General features: G+C 46.5%; 1 long non-coding RNA gene across 11 annotated transcripts in view; it reads left to right on the forward strand.

The window, feature by feature from the left end:
* LOC118635844 overlaps positions 1-24,154 on the forward strand; it is a 39,798-nt gene that overhangs the window by 12,933 nt on the left and 2,711 nt on the right. For 6 of the 11 annotated variants that reach the window (XR_004960563.1, XR_004960562.1, XR_004960571.1 and 3 more), the window contains 4 exons: positions 1,706-1,877; positions 15,865-15,992; positions 22,677-22,897; positions 23,412-23,613. This is a non-coding gene — a long non-coding RNA (uncharacterized LOC118635844). Of the gene's footprint in view, positions 1-1,705; positions 1,878-13,799; positions 14,010-15,762; positions 15,782-15,864; positions 15,993-17,094; positions 17,278-19,525; positions 19,541-21,071; positions 21,090-22,676; positions 22,898-23,411; positions 23,614-24,154 lie in introns of those variants that run through there. The other 5 variants (XR_004960565.1, XR_004960569.1, XR_004960566.1 and 2 more) reach the window with 5 other exon arrangements.

Here is a 24,154-nt window from a genome sequence, read left to right on the forward strand (position 1 = left end):
CCAGAAATCCCTGGGATCCTGAGGATGCTGAATGGATACAGCATCATGGAGACTTACGATGAGCCTCATGGATGATGCTTTAAGTTGAGGAGGGAAGATCCGGGATTCTAAGCAACACTGGGTCTGAAGAAAGACCCCATCCTCACTCCTGCCCCCATTCTTACCCTTGTGACCCACAGAGGTATGGGTGGGGAGACTACATCTTCTAAGTAAAAAGCCTCAATCAGTCGTATCGGGGTAGAACAAGATTGAGTGAACTCAGAAAAGGAGAAAGGATTGGGCAATTTGTCCAAGTGGCATAAGAGGGAAATGAGTTACCCTGGAGGACCACACTGCAGTCCTGTGCTAAGGGCACTGGATGCAAGGGGCTTGGGATTGGGGTGATGGCAGCAGCTGGAGACGTGGGGATTTGAATGGTCCCAAGATTCAGATACGGTGTCTTCTGCAAAGACATGTCTTGTTTCAGAACCACAGAGGCCCAGGAAACGATGAGAAGATAGAAAAAGTTTGTCTTCTCTGTGTCCTGGACTTGGATAGATTTAAAGCATCTGAAAATCTAAGCCCTGTTGAAGAGAGTGGCCTCGATCACTCATATCTGGTGACGATGAGGCTGTGCTCTGAGGTCCCTCAGATGACGAACAGAGAGGCCAGAACATAGAGCAATAAAAAAAGAACTCTTGTGATTCTGGCCCCTGCACAGGTGGGGTATCCATCTAGCCCTCTGATTACAACAAAAGGGATGCACGGCCAAGGGCCCAGGTGAGTTGTGAGAATTACAAGGGAGCCACAGACCTCAGGCCAGCAAGAAATAGTTGGGGGCATATGCTCTCGGGTGAAGGAGCAGGGTCCATCCACAGGACATTTCTGCCATTGCCACCTGGCCACAGCCAGGCACTGTAAGAACGCAAAGTCTGTGGAAAGGAATCCCTGTCTGTCTAAAGCTCCTTAACCCCTGCTCTGGAGGTAGAAAAAGTAGGACCAGACCTGAGACAGCAACAGATGAGGAAAGGGGATGATGTGGGACATGACTGTGGAAATAGAACCAAGCCCTTCGTACAATTTGACCCCTTTAGGTCAGCAGGGTGAGACAACAGGACCCTGGTGGCTTCTTTAGGACTAGTCCCTGATTTCTTCTTGAGAAATTCTAGGACCTCAGAAGACTTCAGTCTCCTTAAGACGAAGGGGGTAGAGGGTACGACTTTCTGAGTAAAAGAACCATACAAGGCAATGGGGATGTAGATGTTTCTAAGTCACATAGTTCATGTAAAGCAGGCCTGTGACACCTGACCCTGATTCTGACATGTACTTGTGGTTTTGCATTATTCTGTGGGCTCTCCCCTGGGGACAACACACTCAAGGGACCAGGGGCACCACACTTGCCCAGAAGAGGAGACCTAGACCTGCCCGTCACGAGGAGGGTTTGATCGCTGCTCCCCCTGGACAAAGGGCAGTGCCTGTGCTCAGGGCCCCGGTGTGTGGGAGACAAGGGCAGGTCCCCCTTGAGGAATAGATTCTCTGAGGACACAGTGGTCTGGGTAAGAGATCTTGGGAGACACTCCTGGTGTGTCGGCCACAACTGGGATTCTCACCCCGGCTTTTCAACTCTAGGGAGGAGGACATGGTCATGATTTACCTTTAAAAGAAATAAGAAGGAAAACACCACCTTCTCTTTTTAAAAATATTGACATTTTGTATCTTCCTCCAGGCTTCCTTTTCTGGCTCTGGTAACCTTTTCCTGAAGCCCAGCTCCAGGACTCAGGGTTTGAAGAGAAGGTCTGTGTCCTTAAAAGAGGAGCCTGGCATCGCCTGTGGAGGCAAGGACGGCCCTGAGGGACCCTGCTCACCTCAGCGACAACCCTCATCAGCTCCTGCACCCCGTGAGTCTGGCTGCGCCTCTCCTCTTTCTGTGATGTTGTGGGGGTCTGCTGATGGCATGCTAGACGTTGTCCTGGGTTACAGAGAGGGGGAGGCCAGGACCCCAAGGCCTCCTCTCCCAGGGACAGATGGGAAGGTGGGCACAGGAGGACCTGTGGGGATGGTGTGCTGACATCCCAGGTTCACTGCTGCTCCCCAGGCTGCAGCGCACTTTGGTTTCTTCATTCTGCCTGATGGCGCTGATCTTCCTGGGCAGTGCCCGCCCTCTGAGCTGGAATGAAGGGGAGGAAAGGAACTCTGAGTTTGCTTCTGATCTGCTAAGTGTGCTGAGATGCAAACGTGAATGTTCCATGTATACAAATGCTCAGTGACTCTTAGTGATAATGCTCAGTCTCAGATTTCTTCCCCACATCTCCACTTCCTTCCAGATTGGGGAAGGGATATGTGTAGCTTTAGAGTCTGTGATGACAGGTGAAGGGGACTGTGACACCGCTATGCTCACACTGCCCTAGGTGGTCTCTGTGAAAGGATAACTCTTTTTAAATTTATTTTTCAGTTACACTTTATATTCATTACTATGAATTAGCTTCAGGCATACAGCATAGCGGTTACACAAACATATACTTTACAAAGTTTTTCCCCTGATATTTTCAGCCTCTACCTGGCACCATACATACTTACTACATTACTGACTATGTCTCCTGTGCTGTACTGACCTCCCTGTGACTGTTGTAACTGCCACTTTGTACTACTCAGTCCTTTCTCCTTTCTCACCCAGTCCCCCCTCCCTCTCTTCAGGTGACCTTCAGTGTGTTATCTGTGTCTGTGAGTCTGTTTCTATTTTCTATGTTCATTTATTTTGTTTTGTTCTTTAGAGTCCACAAATATGTGAAATCATACGGTATTCGTCTTTCTATGACTGACCTATTTCACTGCATAACACCCTCTAGGTCCATCCATGCTGTTGCTAAAATGGTAACATTTAATTTTTTGTTTTATCCTCACCTGAAGACATTTTTCCATCTTTGTTCAGATAGAGTGGGAGGGAGGGAGGGGGAGAAAGAGAAACACTGACATGAAAGGGACACACCGAGTAGCTGCCTTTCGCACGACCCCAATCAGGGTTGAGGATGAATCGCAACTGAGATACGTGCCCCTGACCGGAATCAAACCCACGACTCATTGGTCCATGGGCCGACGCTTTCACCACTGAGCCAAACTGGCCAGGGCTAACATTTCATTCTTTTTGTAGCCGAGTAATATTCCATTGTATATACGCGCCACTGCTTATTTATCCACTCGTCTATTGATGGGCACATGGGTTTCTTCCATATCGTGGCTATTGTAAATGACCCTGCAATGAACAGGGGTGCTCATATTCCTTCGAATTAGTGTTTTGAGTTAATTGAGATATATACACAGAAGTGGAAACGCTGGGTCATAAGCAGTTCCATTAAAAAAATTTTTGAACAACCTCCATACTCTTTTACATAGTGGCTGCACCGTTCTGCTTTCCCACCAACAGTCAGGAGGGTTCCTTTTTCTTCTCATTCTCGCCAACACTTGTAGATTACTGTTGAAGCCATTTTGTCACGAGAACTATCATTGTGGTTTTAGTTTTCATTTCTCTGATCATTGCATTGAGCATCTTTTCATATGTCTATTAACCATCGGTATGTCCTCTTTAAAGAAGAGTCCATGCAGGTCCTCTCCCCATTTTTTAATTGGATTGTTCGTTCTTTTGGTGTTGAGTTTATAAAACTTTTGATATTAACCCCTTATCAGATACCTCTTTGGCGAATATCTTCATCCATTCTCTAGGTAATCTTTCCATTTTGTGATGGTTTCCTTTGCTGTGCAAAATCTTTTTAGTTTGATGTAAATTTGTTTATTTTTTCTTTTGTTTCCTTTTCCCCAATATATATATCAGAAAAAAATACTTCTAAGAGAAATGTCAGAGAGTTTACTCCCTGTTTTCTTCTGGAAGTTTTATGGCTTGAAGTCCTCCATTGAAGTCTTTAATCCATTTTGAGTTTAATGTATATGATGTAGGAAGGCGGTCTACTTTCATTTTTTTCTGCATGTATCTGTGCCATTTCCCCAACACCATCTATTGAATAGACTGTATCCATTGTATTTTCTAGCCTCCTTTGTCAATTATTAATTGACAATATAAGTGTGTGTTTATTTCTGAGCTCTCTATTCTGTTCCATTGATTCTATATCTGTTTTTATGCCAGTACCACGCTGTTTTGATTACTTTGGCCATGTAGTATGGTGTGATATCAGGTAGCATGACACCTCCAACTTTGTTCTTCTTTCTCAATACTGCTGTCGCTATTCGGGGTCTCTTGCTGATCCATATAAATTTTTGGATTGTTTGTTCTCATTCTGTGAAATATGCCATTGGTATTTTGATAGGAATTGGTTGATTCTATAAATTGCTTTGAATAGTGTATACATTTTAATGATGTTTATTCTTCCTATTCATGAGCACAGTATATTTAAACTTCAATTTATTTGTATCTTCTTCAGTTTCTTTCTTCAGCATCTTTTAATTTTCACAGTGCAAATCTTTTACCTCTTTGGATAAATTTGATCCTGTGTGTTTTATTTATTTATTTATTTATTTATTTATTTATTTATTTATTCATTTTTGATGCAATTGTAAACAGGATTGTTTCCTTTTCTTTTTTTTTTAATGTAGCTTTTTATTTTTTATTTTTTAAATCTTTACTGTTGAATGTAGACTGTATTACAGATGTTCCTCATTTTTCCCCCATTGACCCCCCTCCTCTCCATTCCCACCCCACTTCTGCCTTTTCCCACGCTGTTATCTGTGTCCATTGGTTATGCATATAAGTTATTTGGTTTATTTCTTCCCACCCCCCAACCCCCTTCCCTTTGAGGTTTGTCAGTCTAGCAACCAGTTTGTTCTTCTTAATCCCTTCACCTTTTTCACCCATTCCCCCAACCCCCCTCCCATCTGGCAACCAACAAAATGTTCTCTGTATCTATGAGAATGTTTCTGTTCTACCTGTTCATTTTGTGTGTAGATTCCATTGTTGATAGATATGTATTCATTGCCATTTTGTTTGTTCATATATTTTATCTTTTTCTTCATAAAGACCCTTCATCATTTCATATAATAACGGTTTGGTGGTGATGAACTCCTTTAACTTTTTCTTGTCTGGGAAAGTCTTTATATGGCCATCGATTCTAAATGACAGCTTTGCAGGATAGAGTGATCTTGGTTGTAGGTTCTTGGTTTTCATCACTGTGAATATTTCTTGCCACTCCCTTCTGGCCTGCAAAGTTTCTTTTGAGAAATCAGCTGGCTGCCTTATGGGAACTCCCTTGTAGGTAACTAGCTGCCTTTCTCTTGCTGCTTTTAAGATTCTCTCTTTGTCTTGAACCTTTTGCATTTTGATGATGATGTGTCTTGGTGTGGGCCTCTTGGGGTTCATCTTGTTTGGGACTCTCTGTGCTTCCTGGACTTGTATGTCTCTTTGCTTCACCAAGTTAGGAAAGTTTTCTGCCATTATTGTTTCAAACAGGTTTTCGATTTTTTGTTCTCTCTCTTCTCCTTCTGGCACCCCCAAGATGCGAATGTTGGCACGCTTGAAGTTGTCCCAGAGGCTCCTTACACTATCCTCATTTTTTTGGATTCCTTTTTCTTTTTGCTGTTCTAATTGGGCGTTTTTTGCTTCCTTATATTCCAAATCAATGGTTTGCTTCTTGGATTTACGTACTGTACTATTGAATCTTTGTAAATTATTCTTTTTTTTTTTTTTTTCCTCACCCGAGGACATCATTTTTTCTATTTTTTGTTCAGATAGAGTGTAGGAGGGAGAGAGAGAGAGAGAGAAACATCGACGCGAAAGGGACACGTCGAGTGGTCGCCACCCACATGACCCAACCAGGGCCGGGGACAAACCGCAACGGAGGCACATGCCCTTAGCGGGAACCGAACCCAGGTCTCTCAGGACCGCAGGCCGACGCTCTAACCACTGAGCCAAACCGGCCAGGGCTGTAATTATTCTTTATTTCAGTTAAAGCCTCCTTCGTTTCGAATTGTGCATCGAACATTTCTGACATGTCCTTTTTTATGCTCTTGAGGCCCTCACTGAGTTCATTGAGCATCCTTATAAGCAGTATTTTGAACTTAGCATCTGTTAGGTTGCTTATCTCCATTTCGCTTAGTTCTTTTCTTGGGGTTTTGTTCTGTTCTTTCATTTGGGACCTGTTTCTTTGCCTCCTCATTTTGGCTGCCTCCCTGTGTTTGTTTCTGTGTATTACTTAACGAGAGGTATGGGGCTAGCTGAGACCAGATGCTGCTTGTTTGAAAGAATTTAGGAAAAACCTGAAGCAGGATCCAAGACAGGCCAATCCTATGGTTAAGCAAGTGGCAACAGGTTGGGTGGGCCTGAAAGTTGGGTGGGGCGGGGCGGGGCGGGGCCTCAGGGAGTCAGCAGGGCGGGGCTACCAGTGTGAGCCAGGTCGCTAGAGTCCCAGATATGGCTTCTGTCTGCCGCCCCAGGGAAGGGCTCACCAAAGGAACAAAGGCCTCCAACAGCACGTTTGTCCCGAAGAAAGCCCCCTCTCCAGCCCTCGCTCCAGTGCCAAACAGCTCAGTTCTTCCCTGTGTGTCTCTGGTGCCCCTGGAGCTGCCTCCCCTCCGAGCTTAGAGGGAGAGAGTCCGACAAGTCCGTGCGCGGGCCCTTTAAAGAGCTGCCTGGGGCTCCAGCCGCCTCAGCCTCCCTGAGCCTCAGTTCCCGCTGGTTTCTCCAGCCAGAAGTTATCAGGATTCTCTTCCTGGCACTGGCACCCTGAGCGGGGCACCTGGTGTGGGACGGGGACCCCTCAGTCCTCAGGAAGGACCTTCCCAGCCGAGGTGTCCTGGTTTTTATCCGCCACACGTGGGTGTGGGGCCAGCCCGTCTCACCACCTTCTTGCCGCGGCCCCTCCCGCCTCCGCCCCTCCCACCAATCTCAATGCAGCTTCTTTAATTCCATAGTTGTAGGACTTCCATTCAGATGATTTCAGGCGGTTTTGAATGATGGGTGTTCTGTAGTTGTAATTTGGATGTGGTTGTGGGAGGACGGATACTGCATTTACCTACCCACCATCTTGACCGGAAGTCTCCTTTTCTGATAGTTCATTATTGATGTATAAAAATGCAACTGATATTTGAATATTTATTCTGTACCCTGCTACTTTACTGAATTCATTATTCAGTTCTAGTAGTTTTTTGGTGGAGTGTTCTGAGCTCTCTCTATATGGCATCATGTCATCTGCAAATAGTGACAGGAAAGGATAACTCTTGACTCTTAGTTCCAGCTGGTGAAGATCACCCATGTGTGTGACTAGCGAAACTTGCGTTTCTGATTCTCACCTCTCGGTCAGGCCTGGTCCTCCCTGGCTGACTCCGTCTCAGCTCACTGTGCTGACCGCTCTGAACCTGTGTGTCATCCCCCATACCGCGCCTGGGCAGGAGTGCCCACTCCACAGTCTAAGCTGCAGGGAGATTGGCCCCTTGCCTGCTTAGGCTTTCCTCATGAACCCTGCTGCTGGTGAACCACTTTCTACATCCCCTGCTTCAAGGAGAGCAGAACCCTGGGTCCCAGCTATAGCACAGCAGGTAGCAGAATCAGCTACAGAAAGTGATATTCCTTAACGCTAGCCATCCCTCTGTCCAAAGAGGCTGCTATAGCATGTAGATTGTAGAGTGTTCACCTCTGTGTTACGAGCTTAAATGGGGTGAAACCCACATTTACTTGGAGCTTCTCTTCACTTGACTCACTTCCCATGTCTGAGCTGTCTTACCTCCCCCTGCATCTGCTTGTGTGGACCTTATTCCTGTGACTGGAACTGGTGCGCTTTTCTGTGGCTTGTCTTTACACTTCATAGAACTTTGATTCTGCAACACATCCTAAGGTGATTTAGTCCAGTGGTTAAAAATTGCAGTCACCCTAGTTGGATGGTTGATGTGGGTCCTATAGTGAGGGGCAAGGTGCATATAGAAGGATACACTGAACATCCACAAAGAGGCCTAGTGACCAGCGTGCTATTGGAGTTGGGAACAGGGTCCTCTGACAGTGAGTGGGGTGTATGAAGGAAGCCTGGTCTGACTGCAGGGCCTTTCTCTCCCCAGGTCCCGCTACTACTTCTGACACTACTTTGGCAGGCCTCACATAACTGAAAAAAGTCACATATTTATTACCAAAAAGTTTCCTTTTAAACAGTAGTGTACACAGATCATCCGAACTCATTTATACTGACAACTTCTTTACCATATAGGCACCCTTTGAGTGGACATCACTTCTTCCCTAGTATTTTCCTCCTGTAGGTCCCCTGGAGGGCCTTGGGCCCGGTCTCCAGAGAACTCCCTCCCAGTTCCAGCCCTACCAGGCTTCCCTTTTTTGCTCTCTAAGTTTCTTTGCTTTCCAGGCCTACTGTTTTCTCACGTTGAAGATGAAGAAGTCCTGCTAACTTATTGGTTGAACAGAGGGCTCATTTAGGAAAGGGTGTGGTAAGAGAGACCCTGCTCCCAGCAGAGAAACTCCTCCTTTTGTTTGTTTGCATTGGAATTCATTTCAGCAAACATTTATTTTACTTTGACAAAGAGTTTCATATCCCCTGTCTACATGATCTCTAAGATGTCCTCTGTGCTCAGTTCTGCAGACATGAAAGGGAGAATGGAGAGGAATGGGATTATAAATATGAATAGACTGGGCCATCCCCAGGAGTAGCAGACACTAAAAATAAGCTCTAAGTTTAGGTGCCCATAGCTATGAAGTTACTATACCCGCCCTTGTGGTAATGAAAACAGTACTTGAAAGAGAAACATGTATCTTTTTTAAAGCCAATGTATTTTTTCCCTCTTGTTCAAAAGACTAGACTATGCCCTGAGTTATATGACTGGATTGCAGCTTCCCTGAAAACAAAATTCTAGAAATTTGAGTCATTTTTTTTAGCTTCCTGAGTTTTTCATGAAATATATTTTCCAAATGGCAAGGCATACTTTGTCCTATTTTGGTTAACTAATAGCATATTTGGTTGTATTATTTTGGTACAGAATCCCTTTGTAATCTAAGGGTGTAGGGAAATTCTTTAGTCCCCTAAAATTTTCACTCCCCAGCTTGTGGTCTTAGCTGCTGGAGACTCATGTGGCTGAGATGTATTCAGTATGAACTGTGTCAGGCACTCCACTGACTCCTTTGCATGCAGTGTGGTGCCAACCCTCACAGATACCTTATCTATAGGTTAGTAGAATTATCTCATTTAACAAATGACAAGGGAAATTGCTACTTAGAGAGATCACTGTTAAGGGTGTTTTTATGACATGAACCCTATGATGTTTCTGGGGAGAAGTTTCCCTGGAATCTCATTGTCAGGAACACTGGTGCTTGTCTTGAAATGTTTGTATCCACCAGTAGTGACTGTAATTCATGCAAATGGACCTGTAGAACCCTTTGCTTTGCATGCTGGAAAATGGTGGTGGAACATGAGAAAAATCTAGTAAGAGCGACTCAGATAGAGGTTACTGGCTTCATTCAGCTGATGTTTCTCTCCTTAAGACCAGATAACTCTGAGCTATAGCCAACTTGATGTTGTACAGGGAACGGAGAAGACAGGGCCATGACTGTGGTATTCCTCAGGGTTCCGTTTCCTTTAGCTGTCACAGTGTGTCGTTGGATTGCCTGGGAATTCAGCTTCATGCCTCTTGGGTCCTTGATGCGATCGCATTCCAGCAGCCGTCAGAGGAGTTCTTTCAAAGCTGGTTTTGTACGCCTGTTGATTTTTACACTTTGAGGGTAATAGGAATGAACCAAAAAGGTACAGCAGGGAGGAGAAGTGAAAAAAAAATGTAATAAGACAGATCTTAAAGCAAGGAAAACTAGGGTCTGAAGTGAGTATTTTTCACTATATCCTCTTAGACAAGGTGAACCTTCTGGCCAAGATAAAGTCTTTTCTTTATCAGCTGATTCTTTTCAGAGAGGAAGCCCAGGGATGTATAAAGTTCCAGTATTGAATCAAGAAGGCCTGTGTAGGGAGCTGAAGGAGCAGTCTGTTCTCTGGTCTTCTGTCTGTGATCAGAGCTGGGATGGTCTGTCTGAACAGGACACAGCTGCAGGCCTGAGTAGATGTGAGTGGGTGGCCCAGGTGAGGAGCATTCCTGTCAGAGTGAAAAGAAAAAAGGCACATTGGAAATCACTTAGTGAATTAATTTCACTTATGTCTAGAATCATTTTTTTCCCATTTTGATTTTGCTTTTTAATTCTTAATTCTTCTTTTTTCTTATTTTCTTAACTACTAATGTAAACATTTATTAAATCTCCTTATATGAGTTCTCATCAATTGTTTTACATAAGTAAAATACACAATCAATATATAGGTATTAAATATATGAAAGGATACTGAATCCCACAAATACTAAGAATTATTTTAAAACAATACAACATATATTTCACTTGTGAACATAGCAAATTATCAGAGAGAATCCTCAGTATTCACAGGATACAACAGAGCAGGCCCTGGCTTTGTTCCTGGTTAAAGGAATGTGGTAGGATAGGTGAACTTGTAGGATTCTGTGCAAGGCAAATTGTCTAAAATCTGAGCATAGATTTCTTCAAAAAGTTTGTCATACCATTATTTCTTATATTTCAAAAATCATGTGGAAGTAGCAGAAAATACATTTGGTTCAGTACAGACTACGTTAAATTTGAAAAAAAAAAAGTATGAATTACCTAATGTCAACCCTAAAACCTTCCCAACTCCATATTGTATACAGAACTACCACAAGGATGTAAAAATGAAGGTGGTCTGCAAATCTTGTTGAAAGTGGTTCGGCCATGGGTGATTACTCTTGTTTTCTTTTGGGGTTTCTGTCTTCCCAAATGACTACAATCAGAAGAATTTTCTGTATGCCCTGAGGGAAAAATAATGAAGCAAATATATGAATAATCTCAGCAGGCTTTGTGAATTCCCAGGCCCGCTGGACAGGACTGGCCCTCCCCATGGGGGCAACCAAGTCAGGATGCTGGAGGACAGACAAGACAAGTGGATTTCCTATGCTGAAAATACAGTGTTAAGCAAAACAAACAAAAAAATACAGCTCCTGTCCTTAGCAAAGTTACAGTATTGTATTTCTCTTTGAGATAAGAGTCACAGATTACTTCTGGTTTCTCTATGAGTCATCAAATATCGAATTTTCACTGTTTAAGATTAAATAGACAAATAAGAACAGAAATGAGTAAAAATTCTTCAAGTCCTTACAAATGATTTTTAGAACAGATAACTCATGCTAAAAACCTGAGTTTAATAAAAGATGTTGCCCTGGCTGGTTTTGCCCAGCGGTTAGAGCGTCAGCCTGTGGTCCTGAGAGACCCAGGTTCGGTTCCCGCTAAGGGCACGTACCTCGGTTGCAGTTTGTCCCTGGCCCTGGTTGGGTCGTGCGGGAGGCAGCCTCTCCATGTGTCCCTTTCACATTGATGTTTCTCTCTCTCTCTCTCTCTCCCTCCCACTCTAGCTGAACAAAAACAGGAAAAATGTCTTCGGGTGAGGATAAAATAAATAAATAAATAAAATAAAAGAGGTTGAAGTCACAATGCAATATGAACCTCATTCTGTGTGCAATGCACTTTTATGGATGGGAAGACCTCTAAAGAAATGTATCACAAATTATGACTGGTCTTTGGTGCATGATAAAACTGGTTTAGGTTACCTTACTATAATTTATCAGTCCTTCAGCTTTCCTACATGGAGGCCTGAGCGGCTCAGGTAACTGAAAAATCTACTGATTAAAGCCAATGGGAAGCCCATTGTGAGAACCAGAAATACATGCTGAGCACACAAGGCTCCCAGTTTTCAGTAAGCTCTACAGTGGAACAGTTTACCCCAGGAAGAAGCCAGCAGCTCCCTTGCAGAAACAATGGGCCAATTCTTCCCCAGATGGTTTTTTTCAAACAGGAAAGGAGGGGAAGAAAATATTTCGTGGATCCACACTGCCCCCTGCTGATCAGAGAAACTCAGAGCCATTATCCTTTGCAGAAAATTCTATTTTTCTAATGAATTTACAAAGAACACGACAGACTATTTCTTAGGACACCATAATTAATAGCAGTGGTGCTCCAAAAAAGCAAGGATTATGGCTGGTTATCTCAGTGGTTAGAGTCTCGGCCTGGGGACAAATAAGTCACAGGTTCGATTTTGGTCCAAGGCATTTACCATGGTTTCTTACCTGGGCTTTGGTTTGTCCCAGGCCCTAGTCAGGCCTGCCTGCGTGACACAGACAGTCAGTGTGGCTCTATCACATCGATGGTTTTCTCAGTCTCTCTCTCCATAACTCCCACACTATCGAATGATAAATAGAAAGAAATAATAATAATAAAGAAAAAATATTATAAAAGAAAGAAACAAAAAATGTATATTTTCAAAAACAGCAAGGATGCCCTGACCAGTTTGCTCAGCAGTTAGAGCATCAGCCTGTGGTCCAGAGATACCCGGGTTCAGTTCCCATTAAGGGCGCATACTTTGGTTGCAGTTTGTCCCCGGCCCTGGTTGGTTGTGCGGGTGGCAGCCACTTGATGTGTCCCTTTTACGTTGATGATTCTCTCTCTCTCCCTCCCACTCTGTCTGAACCAAAAAATGGAAAAATGTCCTTGGGTGAGGATTAAAAAAAAACCGCACAAAAAACAGCAAGGATGAGCCCAAGAGACCCCTAGCAAAACAACTCAAGCACCACCTCTTTCTTAGTCCCGCCTCGGAACCAGAGCAACAGTGGCAGAAGGCTCAGGTCTCAGAAGCCACCAGAAAGGACTCAGAGATGCATTTCCTTTGCAGGCCTCTAGACCTGCACTAGGGCCAAAAGTGAGGGCAGTGCTAGTGCCCAGCTCCACGCAGCTAGATGGTCCCCCTGAGACCTTGTTGTACACTGTCAGCTGAAGTCAGGGATATGATGTCCAGGTCCTATGGCCCCACTGCCATAGTTGCCCCACTTATGGGGTGTGTACCAATTCCCTGGTGACCCTAGCCTATGAACACGATGGTGCCTTGGCACAATCACCTACCTCCTCTCAGCCTTCATTCTTGTGAAACCTCCTGGTAATATCAATACCCATGAGCCTCAGTAGGTCAACCCTGGAGTCTCTCTGACCTCAGTGTTCTTCTCTCCTCATCACCTGAGCATCACCTACCTCACCTTCCTGCCTTGAACCAAAGGAAACCACCTGACCCTCCGTGGTGTCCACTTGTACATTCCCCTCTGTCAGCACCTCAACACTCTACAAAAGTCAACCAGCTCCCTCCTTCTAGTCTCTTCTTAAACAACCTTCAAAGTTTGGGGGCCTCCAATGTGGACCCCACAGCCTTCCTCATCTTCCCGCAGGCCCTGCCTTATCCAGTCTATCAAGGGCTATAAACTAACCCTTAGGATTTTTTGCTTGTTGATTTGTAGTTTTTTTGTGCTTGCAAATCCTCACCGCAGGATATCTTCCCCTGATATTTAGAGAGAGTGGAGGGGATGGAGTGGAGAGGAACACACACACACAGAGAATGACAGAAATATCCACAAGTTGCCTCCAGCATGTCCCAACCTGGGCCATGATCGAACCTGCAACCCAAGTACGTGCCCTTGACTGGAATTGAACCCAACACCCTTCAGTCCACAGGATTGACGCTCTAAATGCTGAGCCACACTGGCCAGGGCTAGACTACCCCTTTCTTACTGTTTTCTCCCCTCTCCTGTTCTGCCCCAATAAGGGACACAACCCAGCCTGTATGTGAGGACCTGAGCATTGATGACAAAACTTTTCAACCTACTGAATGGTCTTAAATTCACGACAAGAGAGCATTGCTCCTCACTGTCACCCTCATCCTACCTACACCACTGCCTTACTCACTAGCAACCCTCTTCCATTCCAGTGGGAAGACAGGAGCAATGAGGGGTGACTTCTCAGAGCTCCCCAAACCCAGTCCACCTGGTTTCGCCCTGACATCTCTGCTGCTCCTGGGCGTATCTGCTCCTGACTGCAGCCAGCCCCGCCTGTGCTCAGGGTCCCATGGGTCCCACCTGCTCGGGGACTTTGCTCCTGCACTTATCATCACTCCTCTGTCCTGAACTGTCACTGAGGAGGAACAGAGGTAACCAAAAGGGACTGCTACTGGAGTCTACACATTCATGAAGCTTGGCTTCCAAGGAATTAAGACACCGGCATTAGTAGCAGAGGGCTGATTGATTTTCAGTATGTTCTTTACTGTGACCAAAACAAGAGAGAACACCCTGTGCTGCAGGTACCAGAAATTCCTAAGGGTCCTGATGACTGTTGAATAGATGACACGGGGTTGGAGGTTGGCATGAAGCTCAGAGGAGATGCTTTAAGTTGAGGAGGGAGGAGCGGGGATTCTAAGCAGCACTGGGACTGCAGGGAGACCCGCCCTCACTGCCACGCCCATTCTTACCCTGTAACCACAGAGCTGTGGGTGAGGAGATACTACCTCTTCCTAGTAAAAAGCCTAAATCGGTCGAGTTGGGGGTAACAAGATTGAGTTAACACAGAAAGCGAGGAAAGCTTGGGCAGTTGTGGCCAAGGTGGTATAAGAGGGAAATGAGTCACACTGGAGGACCAGACTGCAGTCCTGTGCTGAGGGTGCTGGATGCAGGGGGCTTGCTGTGGGGTGATGGCAGGAGCTGGAGACGGGGGCATTTGAAGAGCCTTGAGATTCAGACAAAGTGTCCTCTGCAAGGACATTTCTTGTTTCAGGACCATAGAAGCCTAGGAAGGTATGAGAAGCTACAAGAGATTTGTCTTCTCTGTGTCCTAGACTTGGATACATGTAAAGCATCTCCAAATCTAAGCCCTGTGGATGAGATTGCCCTCGATCACTCATATCTGGTGATGATGAGAATGTGCTTTAGGAAACCTCAGATGAGGAACGGGGGCCAGGCCATGGAGCAAGAGAAAAGAACCCCCTCTTGAATATAGCCCCTGCAGAGGTGGGGTATCCATCTAGCCCCAGATCACCAAACAGGCAGGGCGGGTTGTCAGAAGTGCAAGGAGAAACCTGACTGGACTTTTCAAGTATTTTACCCGAGGGCCACAGAGCTCAGGTCACCATGAAACCCTGCTCCTCCTCTGGTGAAGGAGCAGGGTTCATCCACAGATTTGTGTCATTGCCACCTGGCCACAGCCAGCACTGTAAGAACTCAGGGTCTTTGTGCAGGAATCCCTGTCTGTCTAAAGCTCCGTAACGTGTTTTGGAGGTCAGGGAGGGTAGGGTCAGAGCTGAGACAGCAACAGATGAGGAAAGGGGATGATGTGGGACATGACTGTGGAAATAGAACGAAGCCCTTCCTACAGTTTGACCCCTTTAGGTCAGCAGGGTGAGACAACAGGACACTGGTGGCTTCTTTAGGACTAGTCCCTGATTTCCTCTTGAGAAACTCTAGGACTTCAAAAGAATTCAGTCTCCTTAAGATGAAGGGGGCAGAGGGTACAACTTTCTCAGTAAAAGAACCATACAAGGCAATGGGGATGTAGATGTTTCTAAGTCACATAGTTTGTGTAAAGTAGGCCTGTGACACCTGACCCTGATTCTGACATGTACTTGTGGTTTTGCATTATTCTGTGGGCTCTCCCCTGGGGACAACACACTTTCCCATAAGAGGAGACCTGAGACCTGCCCGTCACGAGGAGGGTTTGATCGCTGCTCCCCCTGGACAAAAGGCAGTGCCTGTGCTCAGGGCCCCGATGTGTGGGAGACAAGGGCAGGTCCCCCTTGAATAATAGATTCTCTGAGGACACAGAGGCATTTGCAAGAGATCGTGGGAAATACGCCTGGTGTGACAGCCACAACTGGGATTCTCACCCCGGCTTCTCAACTCTAGGGAGGACACGGGCAAGATTCACCTTTGAAAGAAATAAGAAGGAAAACACTACATTCTCCTCTTAAAATTATTTACTTTCTGACTCTGGAAACCTTTCTGAAGCTTCAAGTCCTGCTTAAAGTGAAGGCCTGTGTCCTTAAAGGAGGAGCCTGGCATCGCCTGTGGAGGCAAGGACGGCCCTGAGGGACCCTGCTCACCTCAGTGACAACCCTCATCAGCTCCTGCACCCCGTGAGTCTGGCTGCGCCTCTCCTCTTTCTGTGATGTTGTGGGGGTCTGCTGATGGCATGCTAGACGTTGTCCTGGGTCACAGAGAGGGGGAGGCCAGGACCCCAAGGCCTCCTCTCCCAGGAACAGATGGGAAGGTGGGCACAGGGGGACCTGTGGGGATGGTGTGCTGACATCCCAGGTTCACTGCTGCTCCCCAGGCTGCAGCGCACTTTGGTTTCTTCATTCTGCCTGATGGCGCTGATCTTCCTGGGCAGAGCCCGCCCTCTGAGCTGGAATGAAGGGGAGGACAGGAACTCTGAGTTTGCTTCTGATCTGCTAAGTGTGCTGAGATGCAAACGTGAATGTTCCATGTATACAAATGCTCAGTGACTCTTAGTGATAATGCTCACGCTCAGATTCCTTCCCCACATCCCCACTTCCTTCCACATTGGGGAAGGGCCTTGCATGTGTGGTTTGTGTGTCTGTGAGGACAGGGGTCTTTGACACACCGCTGCAGCTCACTTTGCCCTCCGTGGTCTTCATGGAAATGGTGACCCCTGTCGCCAAGATCCAACAGGGGAAGCTCTCCGTGCATGATGCATGCATTTCTGACTCTGGCCTCTTGGTCAGGAACTGGGGCTCCATTGCCGACTCATTTTCACATAACTGTGCCGACCCCTCTGAGTCGGTGTGGCATCCATACCACCCTGGACAGGAGTGCCCACTGCACAGCCTCAGTCATAGGGTCATTTCCCCCTTGCCTCTTTAGGCTTCCCTCCGGAACCCCCGGCTTGGGTCAGCCACCTTCTACATCCCCCTTCAAGGACTGCAGTTCCCTGGGGTCTCACCTACAGCACAACAGGAACCAAGATTCGGTCCAGAAAGCTATGTTCCTAAACTCCAGAGGCCCTCTGCGCAAAGAGACCGCTGGATCACTGTACAGTGTCCTCCTGTTTGTCCCTCGAGTGAGTCAGGTGTTACACTTTTACCTGGAGCTCCTCCTCCTCCTTCTTCACTCACCACCCTTCACTGGGGTGTCTGATCCCTGCCTGCCATTGTGTCTGTAGATCGTTCTCCTGTAACTGAACCTGATGCTCTTTTCTCTGGCTTCTCTTACGTGCAGATGCAAGATGTCACACACTCTACCCATGTCCACAGGGCAGACTGTGCAGTGTGTACTTGTTGAGAACAACAGGAGAATATGTTGGCACAAAATCCTTCCTTCTTTCCAAAATAGATAAAAAAAATAGGGTGGTAGAGAATGGACTGAGTAAATGTGCCTGAGAGGGCAGAGCGGCTATCTAAGGTGAGTATAGAAAAGCGATTGTGGGGTCAGAAAATGGGGACATTAATGGTGGCCCTCAGTAGACCAGTTGCAGCGCAGTGATAGGCGCTAAGGCCATTACTAAAGGGGACTGAGGAGCAAATGGTCTCAGGAGAAGTTGAAGCACTTTACCTCGGAAAATCATCCATTAATGTGCCAGTACGTGCAGAATGACATGTGGGAAAGGGGGTTGGGTTTCCCTCATTAGTTGTGAGATGGTCCCAAGTACAAACAGCAGGTGATATTTCAGGAGATGATTACATGCAGGAGGAAAGTCCCTGAGCAGAAGGCACGGGCTCCTGAGCACAGGTGAGGGCTGGCTGCAGTGAGGAGCAGGAATCTCAGGGACAGCAGAGAATGCCAGGTTTGCAGCCCTACCTCACTGCTTCTGTGTTCTGCAGAAATCATGAAGGGAGGTCATTGGAATGGAAGAGGGTTTGCTAGTAAGTAAGGCAGTGGTGTTGGTAGAATGAGGGTGAAAGCGAGAACCGATGCCCTTCTAGCTATGGATTTACCAAAAGTAAGAATTAAACTGTTGTCTTCAGTGCTCATGTGCTCAGATACAGGTTGGGATGTGTGCCTGGTTGGGCACAGCAGGAGTGTGGAGGGGGTGGAAAGGAGCAAGGATGTGTGTTAGAGGGGAGTTTATAGCCCTGGTAAGCTGGGTAAGGACAAGGCTGATGGAAGGTGTGGAAGGCTGTGGGCCCACACCAAGGACCCCTGGGAGCTGAAGGGTGTCTGAACGGAGGATTAGGGGAAGGAAGCTGGAGGAACGGCATGGTTTGAGGCGATGAGACAAGAGAATGCTAGAAATGGTTATCATGGAGGGCTTGGGGCTCCCTGATGCCCAAACATGACCCTGGACAGTGGATGCAGGATGGGGCAGAAATAAAGAACCTACCTGAGGAAGTGCAGCCTCCTTGTTGCCTGTCAGGCTCCTGGGGCCAGGGTCACCTGAAAGGTTCCAAGGAGTGACCAGCAAGGGAGAACATTGCTCAGGACAGACTTATTCAAGACTGGAGAGGGGCCGGGAGGTGGATGAACAGGGGACGGGTACTGATGACACAGCTGGGGCACTGGGGCGCCGGGCTCAGCAGGATGACAGAACCTGCACAGCACAGGTCCGGTCCTGCAGCTGACACTTTGCAGCAGGACCCTGGACAAACCCTCCTGTAGACACTCTCAGGGGACTGGCAGAACCCTCACTGGCCACCAGCGCGCATGCTCACAACGCACCATTGGGAGCCATGCAGGCTCCTGGCGGCCATTGTGCTGTGGCCTGGACTGGGGCCCCTGTGGCTGTGGTTCCGAGGCCGCGCTAGGGACATGGCCTTGCTGGGCCCTTTTGGCACATTCTTTTTCATTTATTCATACTGCTCAGCATCGCTTGTGACTCCACCAGCAACAGGATCTCTTACTTAGCTCTGAGCGTCTGCGCTGAAAATGGATTTTTCTTTCGAGTCGCGATCCTCGCTTTCTCTGGCCGGCAGGGGGCAGTGGTGCTTCGTGCACGCGCCCGCCCGCCGCTCCCCCGCCCTTCCTGCTTCAAAAAACTTCCTGGGGCTTCTGACATCCGGGGTAGGTGTGTGCTGGGTCTGAACTGGCTCAGCAGCCACCTTGACCAACAGGCTCCTTCCCTGGCTTCAGCAGTAAAACTTGGCTTTTAAACACAGAAACACTGTGCTTTTCAGATCGCCTTTTCCTGGAAGCGCCTGCCGAGATTGCGCAGCGACATTTATTTCTTTTTCTCTGCATGGGATTGTCATTGGCTTTCCCGAAGTCATTTTCGGTTTTATGGGCCTTTATGAATATGTACTTCAGTGATGGCAGTCACGCAAACCGCATGTGAAATACAGTGATAATTCGAACCACCTCCCCTTCTCCCAATATTCACCATTAATATTTTGTGATCAACTTTTTAGAGATTTTTCTCTCAAAAACAAAGTTCCTTTTGTATATATTAAGTTTCTTTTTTCTTTTTCTTTACTGCTTTTGGAGAGAGCGGAAGGGAGAAGGGGAGAGAGACAGAAACATCAGAAAGGGAACATCCATTGGCTGCCTCCTGCATGCCCCCCACTGGAGATCTGTCCCACACCCTGGATATGTGCCCTGACCAGAAATTGAACCAGTGACCTCTTGGTGCATGGGTCCATGCTCAACCGCTGAGCCACACTGGCCTGCCATGATTCTTATTTTTATATATACTTTTTTTTTTCTTTATTGATTTTAGGAACGGAGAGGGAGAGAGACATGGAAACAGTGATGAAAGAAGACATCAGTTGGCTGTCCCCTGCTTGCCCTCCACTGGGTTTTTGTCCCACAACCTGGGCATGTGCCCTGACCTTGGAATCGAACCTGCCCCGTCTTGGTGCATGGGTCTGTGCTCAACCACTGAGCCATACTGGCCAGCCTTATGGTTCGTTTTTGAATTATGACTTCAACTTCTTATTTTTTAACTTAGTTATACATTTTTGAAAGTCATTTTATGCTTTTAGCTATCCTCTTGAGAAATAAAGGAGACATACTGCAAACTGTTGAGAGTTTCTGTAAATGTGAAGTTGAAGATGCAGTGACCTGTGTTCCCAAGACCACAGCACAGGCCAGGCCGTGAGGGCAGGAGCTGCAGTGATGTCTGCTGCTCTCTACCCTCAGCACCAGGAGGGCCCAGCACTTAGGGGGTGCCCAGGAAATATGTGAAATGTTTTCACCACTTACTTTTTTGATCCATATATTATTAGCATTTCTCAAAATCAAGATTATTTTTAAATGATCTGACATACATTTTACCTCTAAACTTAGCAAATTATCCAATTTAATTATCAGTACTGGAAGGAAACAACAGTGCAAGCCCTGGTTTATGTTCCTGGTTAAAGGAATGTGGTAATATGTGGCAACTTGTATGATTTTGTGCAGAGCTATTTGCCTAAAATGTGGGTACACATCTAATTTTAAAGTTTTCACAGCATTATTTTTTATATTTCAAAAACCATGGAGGAGTAGTGGAAGATACATTTGGTTCAGTACAGGCAAAATTGAATTTGAATAAAATACATGAATTACCGAATATCAACTATGAAAACTTTCCATTTCTATATTGTATGTAGAACTATCACCAGGATGTAAAAATGAAGGTGATATGCAAATCATGTTGAAAGTGGTTGGGCCATGGCTAATTTCTTCTCTATCTTCCCTAATGACTACAATCAGAAGAATTTATTTTATAGCCTGAGGGGAAAATATCAGAGTGAACATATGACACATCTCAGTGGGTTTTGTAAATTCCCAGGCCCTCTGGACAGGAAGAAGGGAACCCTTGGCCCTCCCCATGGGGGCAACCAAGTCAGGATGCTGGAGGACAGACAAGACGAGTGGATTTCCTATGCTGAAAATACAATGTTAAACAAAAACAAAGCAGAAAATATAGCTCCTGTCCTTAGGAAAGTTACAGTATGCTATTTCCCTTTGACATAGTAGTCACAGGTTTTTTCTACTTTCTCAGTTATCAAATATCACATATTCACTATTTAAGACTACAGAGACTAAGAAGAGAAATGAAGAAATATTCTTCATGTGCTTTCAAATGATTTTTAGAACAGATAAGGTAAAAACCTGAGCTTAATAAAAGCTGTTGAAGTCACAATGCAATATGAATCTCATTCTCTGTGCAATGCACCTTTATCGATGGGAAGACCTCTAAAGAAATGTATCACAAATTATTATTGTTGTTATTATTATTATTATCCTCACCCGAGGACATTTTTCCATTTTTTGTTCAGATAGAGTGGGAGAGAGAGAAACTCCGACGTGAAAGGGACACATCAAGTGGCTATTTCGCGCACGACCCAACCTGGACCAGGGACAAACTGCAAAGGAGGTAAGTGCCCTTAGTGGGAACCAAACCCGGGTCTGTCTGGACCGCTGGCCAACGCTCTAACCTGCTGAGCCAAACTGGCCAGGGCATATCACAAATTATTAATGGTCATTTTGGGTGATAAAACTCTGGTTTAGATTATCAGTCCGCCAAATTTTCTACATTGAGGTGAGTGATTAGGGTAACTGAAAAATACACTGATTATAGCCAATGGGAAGACCATTCAGAGAAGCATAAAAACATGATGCTAAGGACCAAGACTTCAGTAAGCTCTGCAGAGGGAGCCCTGAAGCTCCAGGAAGGAAGACGCCAGTGCTGTGGTGAAAGAATGATCATTTCTCTCAAAACTGGCTTTAACCTTTTTTTTAAACAGAAAAGGAGGGGCAGAAAAGTTTTCTTGGTTCTATACTGCCCCCTGTTGACCCCAGAAACTCAGTGCCATTGTTCTTGGAAGAGTATTTTTGTTTTTTCCTGGATTTCAGGGAAAGAAGAAAACAGGACAGAAGATGGTTCAGTACATCATTTGTGATGACAGTGATGTTCAGCAAAAGCGTAGAGGATTCCAAGGGATCCATGCAAAACAACTCAAGTACCATCTCTTCCTTAGTCCCGCCCTGGGAATCAGAGCTAGTTTCAGGGAATATACTGATCCCAGAACCCACCCCAGAGGATCTGGGCCTTATTTGGACTGGAGGGTTCTATGCCTGCATATGGAGGAAAAGTGACACAGTCTCTGAACCTGAATAAACTAGAAGTGTCCTCAGGGACCATGCTGAAAACTGGCATCTTATATCAGGACTGCTGATTTCCAAGTCCTGTTGCCTTACTACCCAAACCACCCCACCCTCACCTATGGGGTCTGTGGGAATTCCCTGGTCACAGGCCACCAGCCCTAGCTTGTTATGCTAGTCCCTTGGCACAATCACTTACTTCCTATCAGCACTCACTTTTTGAAAACCTCCTTGTGATACCAGTGCCCATGAACCTGACTAGGTCAACCCTGGAGCCTGCCTCTTGAACCTCAATGTTCTCCTGATCACCTGAGCATCACCTTGCACAGGGTCATGCCTTGAACCAAAGGAAACCACCTGCTCCTCCATAGTTTCCACTTGTACATTCCCCTCTGTCAACACCTCAACACTGTGTAAGGGTCAACCAGCTCCCACCTCTAGTCTTTCTGCTTCAACACCCTTCATCCCCTTAGGGGCCTCCAGTGTGGCTCCCACAGCCTTCCTCACCTTCCTGCAGGCTTCTCCTTACCCAGCTTACCCAGGACTATAAACTATCCATCTAACACACCTGTCTTGTTCCTGTCCCCTCCCTCCTTACTATCCTACTATACCCCAGTATGGGACACAACTCTGCCTGTCTTTGAGGACCTGAGCACTGGTGACAAAAAATTTTAATCTCCTGAATTGTCTTAAATTCATGAACAGAAGAGCATTGCTTCTATCACCCTCATCCTACCTACACCGCTGCCTTACTCACTAGCAACACGCTTCCATTCCAGTGAGAAGACAGGAGCAATGAGGGGTGACTTCTCAGAGCTCCCCAAACTCAATGGACCTGGTTTTGCCCTGACATCTCTGCTGCTCCTGGGCGTATCTGCTCCTGACTGCAGCCAGCCCCGCCTGTGCTCAGGGTCCCATGGGTCCCACCTGCTCGGGGACTTTGCTTCTGCACCTATCATCACTCCTCTGTCTTGAACTGTCACTGAGGAGGAACAGAGAGGTAACCAAAAGGGACTGCTACTGGAGGCTAGTTTCAAGAAACTTGGCCTCCAAAGAATCAAGACATGGGTATTAGAAGCAGAGGTTTGTTTGATTTTCAGTATATTCTCTACTGTGCCCAAAACAAGAGACAGTACCCCAAGATGCAGGTACCAGAAATTCCTAAGGGTCCTGAGGACTGTTGTACAGATGGCAGTGGGAGAGTTGGCATGAACCTCAGAGGAGAGGCTTTCAAGTGAGGAGGGAGGGCCAGGGGTTGTAAGTAGCACTGGGTCTGCAGGAAGACCCCGTCCTCACTCCTGCTCTCATCCCGTGTCCTGGACGCTGGTCCAAACCTCCAGTGGACACTGGCTGAGAGACCGGCAGCGACCGCGACAAAATGCTCAGCGCATGCTCAGAACGCGCCACTCGGAGCCCAGCACTGGCTCCGGGATCTGTTGCTGCCGTTCCGAGGTCAGAACTAGGGACATGGCCTTAGACTTTTTCAGCAGCTTCTTTCTTATTTATTGATACAGGTCATCATCCTGCTTGACTTCACTAGCTAGGGTGTCTCTTACTCCGTACGGAACGTCGTCGCAGAAAATTGATACGTAGTTGGGTTTCCGGCCTTCTGTCGCTCTGGCCGGCAGAGGGCAGTGTTGCATCGTGCACGCAGCAGGCCGCCTCCTGCCCCGCCCCTCGTCATTCAAAAAACTCGCCGGAGTGTTTACATCAGTGGTAAGTTTGACGTGAGCCTCCGCTGGGTCAACAACCACCTTCGCAGAGTAATTCCTCTATTGAATTCTCCAGTGAAAACTTTTATTTTGTAGATGGAAACACCTTCCTTTTGAAATGTCCTTTCTTCTAAGCTACTGTGTAGGTTGCTTAGCAACGTTTACTTCTCTTCTCTGAAGGGAATTGTCATTGGCTTTCCCGAACTCATTTTGAGTTTTATGGGCCTTTAATAAGAACATATACTTCAGTTATGGCAGTCATGCACACCTCACTGGGGAAAACCGGAGGACATATAAAATATAATGAAGTAATTCAAACCACAGTATTGACCATTAACAGTATTTTGTGGCTGTGGCGGGTTTGCCTGAGCTGTTAGAGCATCGGCCCGCGAGAGTCCAGGTTAGGTTCTTTAAGGCACGTACCTAGGTTGCAGTTTGTCGCCTGCCTGCCCCGGTTGGGATCTTGTGGGTGGCAGCCAGTTGATGTGTCTCTCTCACATCCATGTTTCTCTCTCTCGTCCTCCCTCTCCCCCTCCCACTCTACC

The sequence above is a fragment of the Molossus molossus genome, unplaced genomic scaffold, assembly GCF_014108415.1.
Source record: "Molossus molossus isolate mMolMol1 unplaced genomic scaffold, mMolMol1.p scaffold_m16_p_2, whole genome shotgun sequence".
Taxonomy (NCBI): domain Eukaryota; kingdom Metazoa; phylum Chordata; class Mammalia; order Chiroptera; family Molossidae; genus Molossus; species Molossus molossus.